This window comes from Lissotriton vulgaris, chromosome 5 (genome assembly GCF_964263255.1).
Source record: "Lissotriton vulgaris chromosome 5, aLisVul1.2, whole genome shotgun sequence".
Classification (NCBI taxonomy): Eukaryota; Metazoa; Chordata; class Amphibia; order Caudata; family Salamandridae; genus Lissotriton; species Lissotriton vulgaris.
In genome coordinates this window covers 303,944,968-303,963,473 of record NC_141693.1, presented here as the reverse complement: position 1 = coordinate 303,963,473, position 18,506 = coordinate 303,944,968, and the positions used below count along the sequence as shown (strand labels likewise).

The window sequence follows — 18,506 nt, the reverse complement described above, 5'->3', positions numbered from 1 at the left end:
TTTTGTCTGAGTTCAGTTTCAGACGGCTTTGTTTCATCCATTCGGCAACTTCTTTCATTCCTTCGTGTAGGTTAGTTTTGGCGGTGCTGGGGTCATTGGTGAGAGAAAGGATTAGTTGAGTGTCATCAGCGTAAGAGATGATGTTGAGGTTGTGGTGGCGGGCGATGGCCGCGAGGGGGCTCATGTATACGTTGAAGAGGGTGGGGCTGAGTGAGGATCCTTGTGGTACGCCACAGATGACTTCAGTGGCCTCGGACTTGAATGGTGGGAGGCGGACTCTCTGGGTTCTTCCGGTGAGGAACAAGGTGATCCATTAAAGTGCTTTTCCTTGGATTCCGATGTTTCTGAGGCATTGTAAGAGGGTGCTGTGGCAGACTGTGTCGAATGCTGCGGAGAGGTCGAGGAGGATGAGGGCGACTGTGTCTCCATTGTCCAGTAGAGTTCGAATGTCATCTGTTGCTGCGATGAGGGCGGTTTCAGTGCTGTGTTTTGCTCGGAAGCCGGACTGTGAGGGGTCGAGGGATTTGTTGGCTTCGAGGAATGCGGCGAGCTGGTTGTTGACAGCTTTCTCGATGACTTTGGCCGGGAATGGAAGGAGCGAGATGGGGCGGTAATTTTTGAGTTCGGAGGGGTCCGCTCTGGGTTTTTTCAGAAGGGCGGTGAGTTAAGCGTGTTTCCAGTCTTCCGGGAAGGTGGCGGAGTTGAAGGAGCAGTTGATGACGTCTCGGAGGTGCGGTGCTATGACGGAGTCTGCTTTGTTGAAGATGTGGTGAGGACATGGGTCTGTGGGGGATCCTGAGTGGATGGAATTCATCAGGCGGATTGTGTCCTCAGTGGAGATTGGGTTCCAGTCGTTGAGGGTGTTCAAGGGGGGAGAGTGTTCAGCAGAAGGTAGGGTGGGTTGGTTTCCGGGTTGGTTGTCGAAGCTGTTGTGGATGTCTGCAATCTTGTTGTGGAAGAATGAGGCTAGGGAGTCTCAGAGGGCTTGAGAGGGGGTGATGTCGTTGGAGTTGGCCGAGGGATTGGAAAATTCCTTGACGATGTTGAAAAGTTCCTTGCTGTTGTGGGCGTTGTTGTCAAGTCTATCCTTGAATGCTGTTTTCTTGGCCTTTCGGATTAGTTGGTGGTGAGTGCGGGTGGCGTTTTTGAAGGCGTCCCTGGTGCTGGTGCTTGGGTCTTTTTTCCAGGCCTTTTCAAGGGAGCGGCAGAGTTTCTTGGACTTAAGATCATCGTTGAACCATGAGGCCTTTTTGCTGCCAGGTTTGCTTTGGCGTTTTTCAGTGGTGCCAAGGTGTCGGCGGTGATATACTGTGATGTTCAGAGGTTAAAACTACAGGTGAAGTTTTTCTCTGCTTGAGAATCTATCAAACATTGGCTCACCTAAAATATTGTGTCTTGGCGAGTCTCTGCTAAGCTTGTTGCGCAGGTATTGCACCTAGACCAATGGCTTGCATCCACAATTAATTTGCTGTGCAGCGGATGATCGAAATAGGCCCTTTGTTTTGCAGGTGCAGCATCCTATATTCTTTAGCATGCATCTTTGCATTCCTCAGTTGGCTAAAGATATGTATTTTTTTTGTCCAATTAGGCAAGGGTGAACTTTTTTTTGCAAATTTAGAATCCCAATCACTTGCCATTCCCAAGAAAGGCTGTATGCTGGATAGGCTTCCTGTTTCAGGAATCGCTTTGACTGACTAGATTCAGTCGCACTCCATTTATGTGAATGTACCCAACGAATAGCAAATTATCAAATTCACATTTGTCTGCATTTAATAAGAAGCCTGCATCGGAGTATTGTAAAGATTTCCAGTTGGGATTCGTCATATTCTGAGTCTGCCCAAATGCATGGATTTTGTCATTGTAATTTAAGCTTTTGCTTACAGGCCTTATTCTAGTGCTGCTTTAAAATTTCAACAGCAGATTCTAGGCTCTTATTTCAACTCAAGTTGGTGAGCATGGTGGCAGGGTTCTAATTTTGAGACAACTGCTCCACCTAGACACCTCATATGCACTAACAAAGGTCGTTCTCGCCCATTGTCAGTATTCTGTATTCATATGTCTACACTATTTTGTTGATCTTTCTTCGCAACTACCACAATCTGTTAGAGCCAGGTTTACATCCTCCTATTCCTACTGTTTTGTAAATGTTAATGATAATAAAAATAATTACGCACTTATATAGCGCACGACTACCCGGAGGGCATCTCGGCGCTTGTACGAATACCGCCGAGGAACCCTTCCTGGCCTTTCCCTGTGAGGAGCCCACTCCTGGGCACCCCCAAGGTGAAGTCGGGCATCCTCCGTGTTGTTGGGGCTGTTGTAGAGATTAAGCAAGCTATTGCCCAGAGGTGCAGAGTGGGGCTCATGATCAGAATAGGCACCGAGACAAGAATGATCAGGTCCGAGGAAATAGAGCCCAAGACCCGCCGAGGCGGGAATCGAACCCTGGTCCTGGCCAGACTACTGCATCAGGGTCTGCCGCTCTAACCATTGAGCCACACTCAATATATGGGTGACCTCTAATTTTGTGCCATGGCACATACCGCATTATTGGTGTTCAGAGTTATTTGGGGGTTATTTGGTTTTCCCAGGCTGTAAAATAGTTGTTTGAACTTTAGTAGAATTGGATGTTCTGCAGCTAATTTATACGTCATGGCCCCTGACTCATGATTTGTGCAGTTGACGCTTGCTTGACGGTGGGCTGGTATTTCTCCTGCCTGTACATGGCCCCCCTCAGACTTGTTTCAATATTTGTGGATTTTTCTTTTATTTAACATACTTGCTTTATTGCTTTTCTTCCTGGTTCCATAACTGTTGCCTGTGCCTCTGCTCTTACTACTTGCCTTCTGCAGAATGCTGGACGACCTCCTTCAATTATTCCAAATCCTTCTTGCCTCTTAACTATTACATTTAAAAACGTACCAGCGATTTGCTAACTTAAAAAATTGTTTTGTGAACTCGGTGTGGTCTTCTCATTGACATGTGGTAATATACCTTAGTAGTCTCTATTTACTTGCAAGTTAAGTCATTCATTTAAATATATGAATATTCCAGTGGTGGCACTGAGGACGCTAGTGATGATGGTGACATTGGTGTTGTCACTGTTTATTATCTCCTTTTCTACTAATTTTTTTAATATATTTTTTTGCTGGATTTCTTTTTTCTTTGTCTTCTCAAATGTGTGTGCCTCATATTATATTAAGCTATTGCCTGACGTTAAAATGGTGGGCTATACTGTTTTTTGTGTGCGCTGTTTGGTAATCTGTCTCCCTGATTGTAAGATGGTCACTGTGTTAATTTCTCAATATAGGTATTGTTTTGGTTTAAAATTGCACTTTTCCTTACTTGCGCTTCTAAATTAAGAAATAATTTTAAAAATACTACTTATGCAAGCTTGTCTTCCTGTGCTTGTTTACATTCCTTTCATGGTGATGCTTGATTTTGTTTGCTAGACTATTTATGGCCCTTTTTATTTTCCCTAATGGTGTGACCACCTGTCTGTAAAATAGACTGACTGTCAGTAATTTTAACCTGATGTCAGCTGTCCGTTATTGATCTATTAACGAACCGCATTTGTCATTAATTTCAACACTGACACGTTTTGTAGCTTCGTGGCATAATATGCAGCTACACGAGACAGAACTGGCATTCCAGTGCATGCGTGTTTAACAGAGCAGAATGGCATTCTAGGGCATTTGAATAGATCTAGCCTGTTATTGCTGCGATTCTGGCTTTTATTATTATTATTATTGAGTTCAAGCTGCTTATTTTTTTTTTTTACTGCTTTCCTCTTATAATATGGCACTACGATGTTTACTTACAGGTTGTATTTAATTTGAGCATCGCCATGTGTATATACTATTGAAATGAATAGGTGTTGGGGTAAATGAATGGACAGATGATTGATTGTTGTAATAAAAAAGATGAGCTGAAGCAGAGGTGTAGATTATTTATAATAAGATGATTTTATTAAGTAACATCGATGAAGATCCCCACCAGGAGCAGCCTCCCTGCCGCTCAGCCCATACTCCAACTGACACAACATTCCAATGCATCACCATATGCACCAACTTTACACATAGTAAACTCATACTGGCTGAGCAGCAGGTATAACATGGATGGATTGAAGAAATGAACGGAGAGAGGATGGCAGGAGGGCTGAATACATATTTGCATTAGCCAGGAGGATGGATGGATCTAGATGAACGGATGGAGGTAGGGCTTATGTTTACGGAAGGATGGACAGATTTACGGATGGACGAACAGGACAAGTGCTTGGGCAGATGTTTGAAATTTGGGTAAATGGAAATATCTTAGGTGTACAAATAGATTTTGATGGGTGCAAGGATCAATACATGGAAGAATGGATGGGTGCAAGGATGAAGGATTAGTGGATGGAAGGATTTTTGTAGGTGGGTGGTGGGTCTTAGTGGGTGTATGAATGAAGAATCGGTGCTTTAATGGATGGATAAATGGATGGCTCAAACTATATAAATTGATCTTAAGTAAATGGATGAATCTTGGTGTGGTCATGGATGGCCAGGTCTGGTGCCTTAGTGAACTAATGCATCCACTGTAGGGGCCTGTGTTCGCCCTCATGGTGACTGCTTCAAATTCCTGGTGGGCCCACTCAGCCTTTCATCCTTATGTGGTCGATTAAAATGAGTACCATTAAGTTGGGTAACTATGAACATCTGTTCCTCAGCGCCATCGTACCTAAGTGTTTAGATGATGGATAGATCAGGATTAATGGACCTATCTTGCTAGGTGAAAGGATGGGTGGGTGAATGGATGCTTGGAAGGATGGATCTGTGTAAATTGGTGGATCTCAGCGAATGGATGGGTGCTTGGAAGGATGGATCTGTGTAAATTGGTGGATCATGTGGATGGTTGGATGTTTGTATGTGGCTGTATGGATTTTGCTGGCTGGATAGATCAATGAATGGATAGACGATGGTGCTTGGATGGATCTGTGTAAATTGATTGATCTTGGTGGGTGGCCGGTTGAGTGGCTAGATGGCTTTATGGATCTTTGTTGCATAGATGTGTATATAGAGATGCTTTCTTGGGTAGTCCTATGTGAATGGTTGTATCTTGGGGGATATTTTGGATGGATGAGAAATTCTTCATGTATAGTTAACATCCTGAACAATATCAACCTTCACTATCAACCTTTCTATGAACCTTTGTATTACATAACCTTCTGCTTGCTATTTCAGACACTAGTTGAGGGCTTGTTGCTTGGACTTTAATATAAAGAACCTACTGATATTCATAGGATTGCCTATGAGCAAAACCAGAGGTAGTTTCAAAGCCTTGGAGCACTTGGAATGTCTGCTAGTTGAGAAGCTGATTCTTTTTAAGGCACCAACACTTGTGCAAAATGTTTTCTATGGTTCAGCACTTGCATGCTTGTGAATGGACTGGAGATTTACGATCCTACTACAGGAGAAAAACTCCACCTCCATGCCTGGATGTCAAACAGTTTGGAACACACACCTGATGCTCATAATGATTCATGAGCGTGGTAACCTCTCCAGGGTGCATATATGGTAAAGTCTACATTGAAATCGTAAAGTTCTCAATCAGTTTGTACTTGCGCACTAGGATTGTTTTTAACAAAAATTTACACATAGGATTCCCGTTAAAAGCCCATGATGTTCTACGAGGTTCTGCAAAAGTTAAACGTTGACCAGAACTGAAGGTAACTTGGAGGGCTTAGGATATAGAAGGAGCAATTGTGCCTGAACAGTTGTTTAAAAACTGGGGGCAACTAGGCTGCATGAAATATTTTGTGGTCTGAAATTATGCACAATGGCTTGGGTGTGTAATATTCGATGCCACATTCTTGTTCACTGTTCTGAAGGTGAGTGTGGAGTGTACTGTGCTGTGGATAACTGTGTATTCTTTGGTAGTAGTGTATTGTGCACTATACCATTGGTGGAGTTACACAAAGCAGTGAGTGGTGGTGCATTTTGCTAGAGGCTTTGATGCACTTTTGTGAAGATGGTGGTGCAATGTGCCTAAGGTGGTTGTTGAATGTGCTTGGATGTGGTAGCAGCGCATTGTTCTGTAAGGGTTAACGTCCTGTGCTATGTGGGCTAGTACACTAGGCCATTGGTTATGGGTCATGATCCAGGGGGTTATAGTGTACACTGGGCCACACGATAGTGCACGGTTTTGCAGCTCCCTGGTGTAATTGAACAGGTGTGGATTTATTGCAAATTGTATGTGTTCATTTTCTGCATCTCATTTGTATTTTTAGGTTTGACCTGTAATTTTGTTCAGACTTCTTAAGAAAGTAGCTTCTTTGCCTCCGGAACCTCCAACTATTGACGTGAGACATTGTCAATCACTACTTTGATTTGAGCACAGTAGTATTTTAGTCTTGCCTTATTTTTATTGGCTTTGTTTGCATGGACTGCTTTCTTTATAATGCATAGGGGAGTACTTTACATCTGAAAGGTATACGCTATAATTACACATAATTCCTTCCCATCCATCCACTGTTTATGCAAAAAAATCCTATTTTAACCTTTTCCATGCGTTGGCTGGCCGGGGGCCTTCTGACGTCACAGTGGGTGTGTGCGGAGGACGGCCGGTGGCCGGCAGAACTTCACACACGTCATTTTTATCCGCACCGCCATGGCGAAGCGGTTAATTGTTTTGTACTGCAGTAGGTTTTATAATTACTTTTGTCAGTACTGATGTCAACATCAAACATGTTTGCTTTGCCTAGTGCTTGTACCCTAAAACTATCACCGAGACGGAGTCGCTATCTCTGAAATTTGATATAAGCACTTATTCAAAATGTCACTGTCTCTAGTAGTACTTCTGAGCTGGAAGTGAACTTTAACCAAAAGAGCACTGCTCCTGTAACCATACCTTATGGTAAGGTGGCAGAATCATGTGACAACTGTCCTTTATGTTGGCTGTCACACAGACTATTATTTTGTTATTGCTTGACCTACTCGGTCTGTAAAATGTACTATTTTTCCTGAATTTCTCTTGAATGTTGACCCTCTGTCCTGAATCTTCACAGTCCCTGCCCGTGAAAGTCTATGGGATAAGCCTCCACTTGTTTAAAGTGGTTTCTTGCTTCCCATTTTAGTAATTGTTTATAAAGAATACTTATGCACGATCCGAGAGGGATTGTACCTTTACCTTGAATGAATACACTATATATAAGCATACAGATATGGTTAATTAGAACATTTCAGCAAAACATCAACCGTAAGGTGTAGTAGAAACAAAATATTTTTGGGATTAGACACCTATCCAGGTGCAAACCACTTGAAAATGTCTATTTTCACTCTATTTATCTGTCCCAGAGTCACTTGCATATGTGTTGGCAAGAAATGAATAAGGAGTATACCAGACGATGAAGGATATATTTAACCAGAAAGTTTGAATACTTTTAAGCTACTACCTTTTGATGATCTGTTTTTAAAATGGTTTTATTTCTAATCCTATTTTAAATCAATCCACTAATTTGGTATCTTTTATATTGGATCAGGAGCTGTTTGGGAAGAAAAAAAAACTGCATGCTCTGTTTGTATAGTAAAATTGAACCCCAATCCTACATTTTGTTTGAAACCAGTTGTAAGAGATACATTGCTTAAGATTAGGTTTGGCCGCTATTCAACAAAAGATGGGACACCTCTATGGGTACAAGTTTGGCACTCCCAAAAGTGTAGATTATGTGGTTATACTAATGAAACTTTATTGCATACTGTATGCATTTGCCCCAAATATTGCTTCAATACTGTGCCTTCAAAGGCGTATTATCAATTTTACAGGTAACTTTGTCAAATTCATTCTTATAGCTGAGAAAAAAACTCTCAGGACGACATTGTGGTCATACAATAGGAATAGAAAGATACCAACTATTTTTTTCCCTATACTGGTAATGAAATAGGATAAATTCTATAAGGTTCAAGGTAATCTTAAGAGGCACGGACACACTTTATATTTTAATAAATGGACCAAATATGTATTGTAATTGCATTTATATAGCGCTAACTACCTCTGACGAGGCGTTGAAGCACTTTTTCGACTAGTAGCATGCTACTCTGAAGACCCATAGAGGATTAGCGTTGAATTAGTGTACATTTACATTTACATTTAGTGTAGTGAAACATGCAAGTACATTATAAGAGGTGGATAGGTTAGTCAGTTATTTGAATTTGGAATTATAGCAGAAGGATATAGGAGGACAAAGGTTTGTATTTATATAGCGCTTGTTACCCCTGATGGGGTGTTGACTCGCGCTCAGGAAGCCCATAAAGTATTAGTGGTGAATTAATATGGTGAAATATAAAGTAATTTCAGTGGTGGATATTAGTCCCTTATTTGGAGTGAGAAGGATAGCGGAGGGATAAAAGGGGAAGAAAGGTTTGCATTCATATAGCACTTGTTACCCCTGATGGGTGGTTAAGCGCTTTTCTGGCGAAGCACGGCACTCCGGAACCCATAAAGGATTAGTGTTGAAAATTAGTATAGTAAAATGTGAAGCAATTTGAGTAGTGGATGTTATTCAGTTATTTGGGTAGAGCAGGGTAGGTGGCTGGATAGAAGAGGGAAAGAGGTTTGTGTTTATATAGCGCTTGCTACACCTGATGGGGATTTGAAGCGCATGTAGCACGCTACTCTAAAACCCATCAGGATTAGTGTTGAATTAGTATTCTTTTAGGGGGCTGTTTAAATACCAGAGGGGGGACTCGAAGATTATCTGAATGAATGGTTTTACTAATGGGTATGGTGATTAATAATGTAATAAAATGTTTATATTAGATCATTAAAAAAAAAATCTTTCATAACCTATGTATTTCCGATGGTTATAAGGGTATGTTAACACTCCCTCATTATCTTTAAGGAACATCAGAAATTGCCCTGTTTTTATGAATTGTGTTTTATTGTAATTTAATTAATCCGACAAGGAATTGAAGTATAAAAAAAAACTTGTATGAAAGAATCAATAGCAGCTCCGTCCTTTTTAGCTTCATTGAAACCAATGCAATCTTTGTGGGGGAACTATGTTGGCATGCACGTGATCCATAGCATGACCATCCAGGTCTCACATTTAAAACTAGCATTGAACAAGCATTTGCAATGCAATAGGTCTCGCATTAGGAAAGTTTGAGCTATTGGTATTGTAAATTACATTTTTCATTCATGTGTTGGTTTTGAAAATAGCGAAATTAATAGCTTTGTCATTTAAAATGCCAATAGTTATACCTTTCGCAAATGTGACGCCTGTAGCATTTGTAATGCAATATGTATTGTATTTACGTGACTTAGATGTATTGATATTACAAATAACAATGGCTTTTAATTTTTTTAATAATTATTACTTAAATAAAAGTTGTCATTTATAATGGCAGTAGCTTAAACTTTTGTAAATAACTTTTGTGAAGATTATGTTCAGTGTATTTTATTGTGACAAAAATCCAAGAACAGAAGTGAAATATTAACATCTTTTTGTGACATTTGTAATAAAGCTTGAAACATTGAGGGAACATATTTGAACCAGTTGTTGAATGGTTGCACAGATTGATGCTGTGGTGGAGACGAGTGATGCTATGGCGTTCAGTGATGCTGTGGTAGCGTATAGTGATATAGTGGTGCCCCTGAGTGGGGATGCGATGGCGTGAGGGCGATGGCGTGAGGGCGAGATAGATGTATAGAGTGTGGCCTAAAGTAGTGAGCGCGCAGTGTATCTAAGGGTCAGTATAATGTACATGGTGCTCATGTAAATAACTCCAGTGCCTTCAGGTACACGAGTGAGGGCACTTGACATGTCCCTCAGCTTCTCTTAAAAGCAAATAGCCCTGGAGTTCATATAAGTTTTAAAACAATGTCTTATGATTGTGGCTAATACGGTCTCTAACCGTGTGCTTGTGTATGGGTGAGGTAAGAAATTATATTAGCTAAGACAACGCAACTGGTCTCTCGTAAGTATGCTTTCTAAAAGCAGCATACCCTCCATTGAGTCACAATCACACCAAACCATGCGTGCACGGATGAGGATAAACAATGCGCCAGTAACCTCCTCCGAGCCGCCCGCCCAGGGACTGTTGCACCCACTGACCGAGCCTGGCTGCAACCGGAAACCAAAGGCGAAACTACAGAATAGATGAGCAGCCACCAGTGATGTATCCACGTTCATGCATTACTAGGCATGGAGCGCACAAGACATAATGCTTTGCCGGCTGTTCTGGCTTTTTATTAAATTGGCATCTTACCGTTGTCTGTTAAGGAAAATCTGATTTTCACATGTAAAGAGTGAATTCAAGAGACATAGCAGCAAACGGAATCCTCAAAAGCAGGTAGTGAAAAAAACCAAACTGCATAGTGCTCAAAGGCCATACTAAAGATAATACAGCACTATATAAACCAGTTCACGTAAAAATATACAGAAATCAACAAAATGGCATGAAAGCACTTTAAGAAATTCATAAAAACAAAATGAATAGTATGCAGCAGGGTTGTCCTTTCACAGTATGAACAATTCCATTGGGGTCGCATTGACGCGGGGAAGTAAATGCAGAGGTTGGGATAACACAGGGCTCTAGGTGGAATGAAAACAAGCTCTCGGCATTGCGTGGTGGGGGGGGCGGGGGAGCGTATTCCTTTGAAGTCTGATGCAGAGGTTCACAAGCTGGACAAATGGTGTGCGATGTGCACGTGCCCGGCTCACATGCACTGTAGACAATCCGCCTTTGGGTGCACTTTTGAAAGCCCTTACTTTAATCTCGCCAAGCATCCCTAACTGGATGGCTTCAGTGAGACCTAAAAAGGACTAGGTCTTTCAACACATTGGCTCTGCGATTGTTTGCCATTGCTCCACAGCATCTGCAGATGGCAAAGAAAGACTCTATAACGTGGATATGCACCTGCATCCATGACTGTGGTAGCTCTTTCATGACCTGTGTGCATATGGAGCCATGCCTTGCTATAGATATAGCATAATGCAGCTGCTATTTGTTTTTAATTGTTATAAATGGCAGGTGGCATTGAAGTGGTACATAAAACGAAGCATTGACCCATTTGCTTTAGGAATGCTTTTTTGCCTCTTCGGTGTCCCCTTCCACATCCTTCTCTCATGCTCTCCCTCAGTGTTGCCTCACTTGCCCCCTCCCCCACAGTGTTGCTTCGTCCTCTAACCTACTCCTTGTTACAAACCGGTATAGGTTGGAGCATGGGGCAGCAGTGATGGAGAGGACGACACAGGTGAGAACCGGTGACAAAACAAATGCTATGACACAACAAGCACTAATGCAATATATTTTTTAAACCCATTAACCAATGCCTTTTTAGGTCACAACTACTAAGCACGCATGCCCTGCATAGGCAGGCCTTTAGCCGTCGCTCTGCTCATTTTCAAGCACACACTTGTGGCGGCATCCACCTTACAGGGGCGCGCCACAAGTGCAGTGCTGGAAAATGAGCAGACTGCGTGGACACACAGCACTCCGGGCGCACGCTCTCACTCTCTCTCCTGTGCTCTCTTCCTCACTTTCTTTCTCTTTCTCTTTCACTCTTCCTCTTTCCTCTCCCTCCTTATCTTTATCTCTATATGCACTGCCAGCCCGATGACCTCACAGTACTGTGAAGCAGGCAGGCGAGCGCAATTGTCTGGTCACATTTACAAATGAGGAAGCAGTGCATTTATGAGATTACGTATGTGCATTTTAAGATTTTTCTTATTTTGGCCTGCATAATGTGCATCTCGCTCCGTTTAGCTGGATGACGTCACATTCAAACCTGCCATAAGTCAAATACGACCGAGCAGAACTGGAGTAAGGCGCGACCGGTAACTGCTAACAGAGTGCTTTCTGCGGCGGTAGAACAGTCACTACTCGTGAATTTTAGTCTGATCTGATGTTTTCAGTTTACTCAGTTAAAAGAACGCATCTCCATCATTACAAGGCTCTTGGTAGCTGCAGGGGATGATTGCTTTTTATTATAACAACTGTTTTCCCGTACTCGCCTGAGGGGGTTGAATGAAGCCTTGATGTCCAAAATCAACACTGGTAGATCAAGGATGCCACCAAAAGGGGACGCGGTTCGGAGTAGAGGTGGCAGTGAAAGATAGAAAAGCACTGTTTTCACTGTCTACACAGGGCTGTTGCACTTTGTGTGAGACAAACTGAATGGGCAGGTCGGTGCCCACGGATTCCTAGGCGCATCACTGCAACGCCCACTGCTTTAGGTCTCCTTCCGAGCCATCCCGTGAGGGTCCGTGATTTCGAGGATAACTGGGCGATGAAAAGATAAGGGTCTGTTTCCCTTTTTATTTGAAGCTTGTCTTCTTCCCGCAGGCAGACCAATCAGATGGGCAGCCTGTCTCCACCAATTACAGCGAGGATTTCAGCTGACGCAGCGTGCCCCACGACCCCCATTGCATATCAGGATGCAATGACCGAAATAGCTAAATTCGGTGGCACACTAAGCCAAGCACACATTTTTTGCTTACGTGTTTTTAAGCAATCCCCCCCCCCCCCCAGTTTTTTCATCCCACTTAATAGGTCTTGCTCTTTGGGACCTTATTAGTATTTAGTTATGCAGCACAATATCCCAACAAACTGTTGCATGGCTAAAAACATATAAGGTCCCAAAGGCGAGACCTATTGGCTATGCCAATGCTTTTTGTTTGTTTTTAATTCGTCATAGCCATTCTGTGTGGCAGCTGTGCTACGAAGCGGGTATATTCAGTGATATTACAGTAGGAAAGATTTGAGCCTATTCGTTTAGGTTTTTGTTTTACTCATTGGCTTGTCGGGCAGATCTGAGCTTTCAGTTGGATTACTCACTTTTTCTTCCTGTTAAGAACATGTGGCGAACTACGTAGTTTGTCTGCAACCTTGCAGCAGCATGTTATTGGACGATAGTGGAGGCGGTGGAGGCAAATTACAAGCTTCAGTTTGAGTACTATGTGAATTTTGGAGGTAATAAATACTTATCGGTTTTTAATTTAATGTATCATTACATAGAATGCTTTCCCACTGGATGAGTGTAGTGCAATGCTATTTCCTGTTCAAGCCATCGGTCTTGGTCTCATAGTCTCAATATAACGGTACTTAAAGAAGCCGCCTAGTTGTGTGAACTGTTTCCATAAATTGTTTAGAGGGTCTGTGAATTAAGAACGTAAGCTGGTACTTTAACAATGTCTGCTACATTTGGTAATTGATGACTTGCACCTTCCAGCATATGCTCAAGCAGTAGACTAAATCGGAGGCGAAATAATATTTCAAACTTGAGGACTTCTGTTGCCTTTAATCGACTGAGCAGTGTTTGCTAGCAGTTTCCAGTAAGTCAGCTGTTTACCAGGCAGAAATCCTAAATTTCCTTGGTTTTCAAGGCGATGAAATACTTATGCCTGGTATTCTTCATGATTGTTTGTATTCTAGACTGCAAGCTAAATGGATCATTTGAAGTCCTATTTTATCCATAGTTTGTAGAAGAACTTTCATTTTACAGGTTTGCATTAAGAACATGTTATGCCTGTAAATGAAATTTGAAAATTAACTTCGTCGGGAATGAAGGTAGCATGTAGTTGCCCGTAGCCAATGAAGTGTAGTAGACCTATTTCTACACTTACACTTCTGTAGTTAGTTTAGAGTGGACACCCTGCTGTAGAGTGACGCCTTCAGTGCTGCAGGTTAAAATCCCAGCAGGAGTAGACTCGGACTTTCACCCTTATGAAAGTAATAGTTTATAACCATTTATTTGGTTTTATGACTGTATTAAAGAGCCAAGTGAAATGCACCATTTAAACTTCATTTTTTTGTGGGGGAGACGAAACAGTTTTGCGTGGCGGTGGCACTGCTCTTCGAATGAGCCTATTTGTTTTGCGTGGTGGTGGCACTGCTCTTCGAATGAGCCTATTTGAAGTCTCGAACAGCATGGTTGTCTTTAAAGAATAGTCTCCAGATTAGGGTCAGGAGGATAGTGGACAGTTTAAGACTCTCAGCAGGTTTTGTCTTAACCGGATTTGAAAGAGCAACTGAGCTGATTCAACACTCTGGGAGCTTAAAAATGACATTGGGAAGAGGACATGAGCTCCCTAGCCACACGTAAACCCTGCATCAAGACACTGGAGCTTTTGAGACTGAATATTGTATGTAGTGGGAGCTTTTGAGACTGAATATTGTATGTAGTGGGAGCAGAGAAAAAAAGAATTGTAAGTACCTGTGTCTTTTTTAAATTTTTTTGGGACATTCGTGTTTGGTTATAGAATATTCGGTAAATTTCAATTGTAAAAAAAATCTGCATTCTCTAGAAAAATTCAAATTTAAGATTGTTATATTTTTATTTACCATTCTCTTTGCCCCCCCCCTTTCATCCAAGTGTATTTAATATCTTTGTTAGTTTAAAAAGTTGTTTAATGACGTGCGTATTTGAATGAATTTTTTTCCCAGTTGGGATCTAAATTTAGCAAGTACAGCTTCTGCCTTAACTACAATTCAACCCGCACTGCGACAAAGTTCGAACTCTTCAGTACTTTTGTATTGCGTTACTTTTCAATTGACCTACTCGCTCTTTATGGACTACTTTGCAAATTTCAAGCAATTTGTTTGGCTGCATCACTTATTTCATTAATGGTTAACTCTGATGGGCACATTTCTGTGCTTTGTAATTCCTACCCGTGCATTTTCCGGCTCGGGTTACTTTACTAGGATATTTTTTTAAATCTAAGTTTCCCCACAAGACAATACAAAGCGGTCTCTTGGGGGGTGGAGGGGTACTTTTTTTTTTTCTGGTCTTAATTCCAAGTGAATGTCGTGTCTTTTTGCAGTTTGATTTAATTCTGAACCACTAGAAGATAAAGTTTTATAGGATTGTAAATTCAAGTGAAGTGTAGATTTCAGTGATTTATCATGAATTTAATTTTCATTCACGGTTTTACTCGAATCATTAATATACCAAGAATCATCAATGTTGGGTAGTACGGGTAAGAAACATGAAGCCTGATCTACCTCTAGCCTTTGCATCCTTTTGTTTGTAGAATTGTAGGGCTAAAACTGAATTATACAAAACACAACAGTTGAAGGACAGAATGCAGAACAATGTCATACATTCACCCCAGTACAGGGGTCTGGACCTAAGTCAATCGTTTTTTTGCACTCCACACCACCCCAGTTCAGACATGGCCAGCTGAATATTCACTCCAGTGTTTTGGTTGCATAGACTCATCTATCCTAGTTGAATTTTCAAAGTTTCTTTCCTTCTCGGAGTTTGGTACGTTAAGTCTAGTCTACTCGTGATTCTGATTGTTCAATATAGCTGGCCTTCATATCCGATGTGTATGCTTTACCTGATCAAACTTCGAGGGCCATAGTTTAGAGTCCACAACTTGCACCATCTCGTAGTAATTTCAATTGAATGCTGATAAGAGTTGCACACAGGTCTGAAAGTCCTCCTTTGCAAGTGTTTGCATATGATTTAATCCTTCACACTGCCATCCTTACCTACTTTGGGCCGTACTACTGTGGAGCTAACTATTTTTTATGTATATTTTAAGTTCTTGTACTTACCAGTCACAGGTTATTAACATTTAAAATGTTCCCTTTGATCAGTTTTCTTCAAAAGTGATGATTTTGAGTTAACATTTTTCAAAAGAGACATTAATCTACAATGGTGTAGACCTAGCCCTTGTACAGTTTAGTCACAACCTGTTTGAGCTTAAAGTAGATGGATTCATTAATATCAGATATTAAATTCGGCTGTACCTACATAATCATCAATTTCTCATTCTACAGCAGAGTTAAACTGCAAAAGCTTTGTCATTTACACTTTTTCCCCACACTGAAGCTGCTGTAGGTGGTATAACAGTTGCCCTAAGCTAAGGTCTGTTTTAAAAATCTAGTTTTACTGTGGATTTCTGGCGTTTTAAGTTGGTACATTGTTAATGAGTAACATTTCCTTGACACGTAGTTGGGTGCATGGCCTTTTTAGTGATATTTTAAATGCAGTTCTAGAACATGGTAAGTGCTCTATTTCCATATAATTTACAACATGCAACTTGAGATAAATGTATTGTTTAGGTACTAGCAAATCTTTGCAGTCTCTCCACTTTCCTTTATGATTTGTCTTGTTTCTTCTTTTTAGGTCGAGGTACTATCCGGTTCTGCCAAAGGCAGAACCGGAAGTTTTTGAGATCTTATGTTTCTTAGAGGGGCTCTTTATCCCACCTCTAATTTTGGCTCTCTCCCATTGGCTGGCTTCCTAAACGGAGGCCAGCCATTGGAGGAGAGAGCCGTCACTCCAAATAGGCTCCATCCTTTTCGGATTTGGAGGTGTGTTCGGTGTTCTTCTTTCCACTTTTTGGCCACGCCTACTTTTGAACACCGAACACGCCCCCCAAATTCGAAAAAACCGAAGCTCGTGTCCGCCATTGTTTGTCTCGTCTGGCCGTGAGGACATGAGGCAGCCCGCTGCCACTTTCACATGTTTTTTCTTTTAAACGTTTCTTGTTTTATTATCCTCTGCTTGTCCCCCCTCCCTCCGCAGCTCTCCTCTGTCCCGCTCCCCCCTCCCTCCGCAGCTCTCCTCTGTCCGACTCCCCCCCCCCCCCCCCCTCCGCCCGCCCGCAGCTCTCCTCTGTCGCGCTCCGGAGAGGGGTCGTTGGGTGACGATGTGCCGCTCGTTCACGGCGCTCAACTGCCCTCCCCCAGTGCTTTTGCTGCCATTCCAGGTAAGTTTTTGCCTGCCTCTGCCTGTGTGCGCTCTGTCCGGCGCGGTGCTTGTTCACGGCGCCCAACTGCCCTCCCCCAGTGCATGTGCGCCGCGAGCTTTCTCTGTGCAGTCCTGAGTTGCTCTCCGGCCGCCCTGTGTGTTTTATTGCAAATCCGCACCCTCGTTTAATTAAAGACCAGGGGTAGAACATGGAGGACTTGCAATAGTACCAGCAAACTACAATCCCAGCATGCACCGTGCGGGTGGCCGAAAACTAGATAAAAGATCCGATTCCTCAAAATACGGAGCCAGTTGAATGCTCCAGTTATGAGAATGTGAACCACACATTGAGACATAATCATGATCTTGGAATTGTGGCTAATCTTAGAACTAAAAGGAGAAAGAGCAAGGGCCAACAGTTCAACTGAGTCATACAATATAACGTGTATTCCTGTGCTTAAACTCAAACACGTAAAGTTACATTTGTCGTCTCGCAGCCATACCCCCACCCCTCCTCTTCGTGCAGAAAAAGAAATATTTATGCGTTGGCATTTCATGTCTCCCTCCCTTCCTTAAATACAGTTATATTTTTTTAAGTACCTGTATGCAGTGAGAGAACGCGATGCCATGTTCCGTCAAAACTAGGAATGACGTGGTTTCTGTCTGCGGAGCGGGAGATGTTTCCTTTCCCCCAATTACTTGTATACCTTTCAGCAAAAGAAAGGAAGATTCCCTTGATGTGTCAAGAGATGAAAATGTACTCCTGGCTAGCACTAAGTTTACGACAGTACTTCCAATCTACCGCCAAACAGATAATTCTCTAGGCGCTTTACAAAATGGTTCCTTCCCTTCACCTGGGGGCGCCATTCACACCACTCTGATTGCAGGTGTCTGCTCTCCGCTTCCTGCCCACAGGCTTTGTGATTGGTTGCGGGCCTTTGTTCTCCAAGCAAGAAGCAGAGACTGACCTGCAAGCAGGTAACTTGCATTTATTTCGCTGATTTTTATTATTAAATATCATAGTTTTTTTTATGTAACGTTTCCAAATGTATCCAAAAAAGCAGAACACCATTCCTGGACCTTTGTTTTTCAGCGCTTTACACACTGTTAATGGACTGTTATTTCAGTCCGTTAGTTCGATTGTAGCCACCACACCTGAAAAAAGTGATTTGCACATGAAAAACCGGGGCTAGAGCGCTGCAGGACCCGTGATTTCCCTAAGTGAATATTGGTGCGCGCCGACTTTCGGAATTGCAGTTGAAAGAATGTGTTAATATGCCAACTAATTTCCTTAGAAGCCATAGCTCAGAGGCACTGTCGTCAGCCTTTGATATGGCATGTTCCTAGCAGACAAGGGTTCAATCCCCAGCAGTATTGACCAGGTCCCCTTTAAAAACAGAGAATGCGAACGCTGGTAAACATGGATATGGTGTGAATTTTTGAGCGTGTAAACCTTAGAGTTTAATCATGTTACGGTGATACTTATAACTGTTCAAGATCGTATAACATAGTGGTGCACGCTGAGCGCCGACTTTCAGAATCACAGAATGTTTGAGTGTGGGAACAGCTGTGACTGTAGAGTTTAACTAGTTACTGTGATGATTTGGCATGGATGGGTTGTGTGTGTGTTTTTACTATGAAAGCCGAGCAGTTCACCTTTATTGCAATGAGCCCATACAGCCTTTTTTCATGCTGCATTTCGCCCTCATAAAATGCACACGCTTGCTGATAAACGGGGACACCATGCCGTATTGATTGTAGAATGGTACGTTTTAACGTTAGGTAATGTAATGAATTAGCGTGATGTCTGCTGCTTATTTGTTTCA

At 42.2% G+C, this 18,506-nt stretch overlaps 1 protein-coding gene across 2 annotated transcripts in view; it reads left to right on the top strand.

Annotated features, from left to right (window-relative positions):
• Positions 1-18,506, top strand: part of GNB1 (G protein subunit beta 1) — a 351,738-nt gene that overhangs the window by 130,317 nt on the left and 202,915 nt on the right. The window contains exon 1 of one of the 2 annotated variants that reach the window (XM_086921528.1): positions 14,165-14,185. The exons of the other annotated variant lie outside the window; for it this stretch is intronic. The gene's annotated coding sequence lies outside the window, so the exon portion shown is untranslated. Of the gene's footprint in view, positions 1-14,164; positions 14,186-18,506 lie in introns of those variants that run through there. 2 annotated transcript variants of the gene reach the window in all.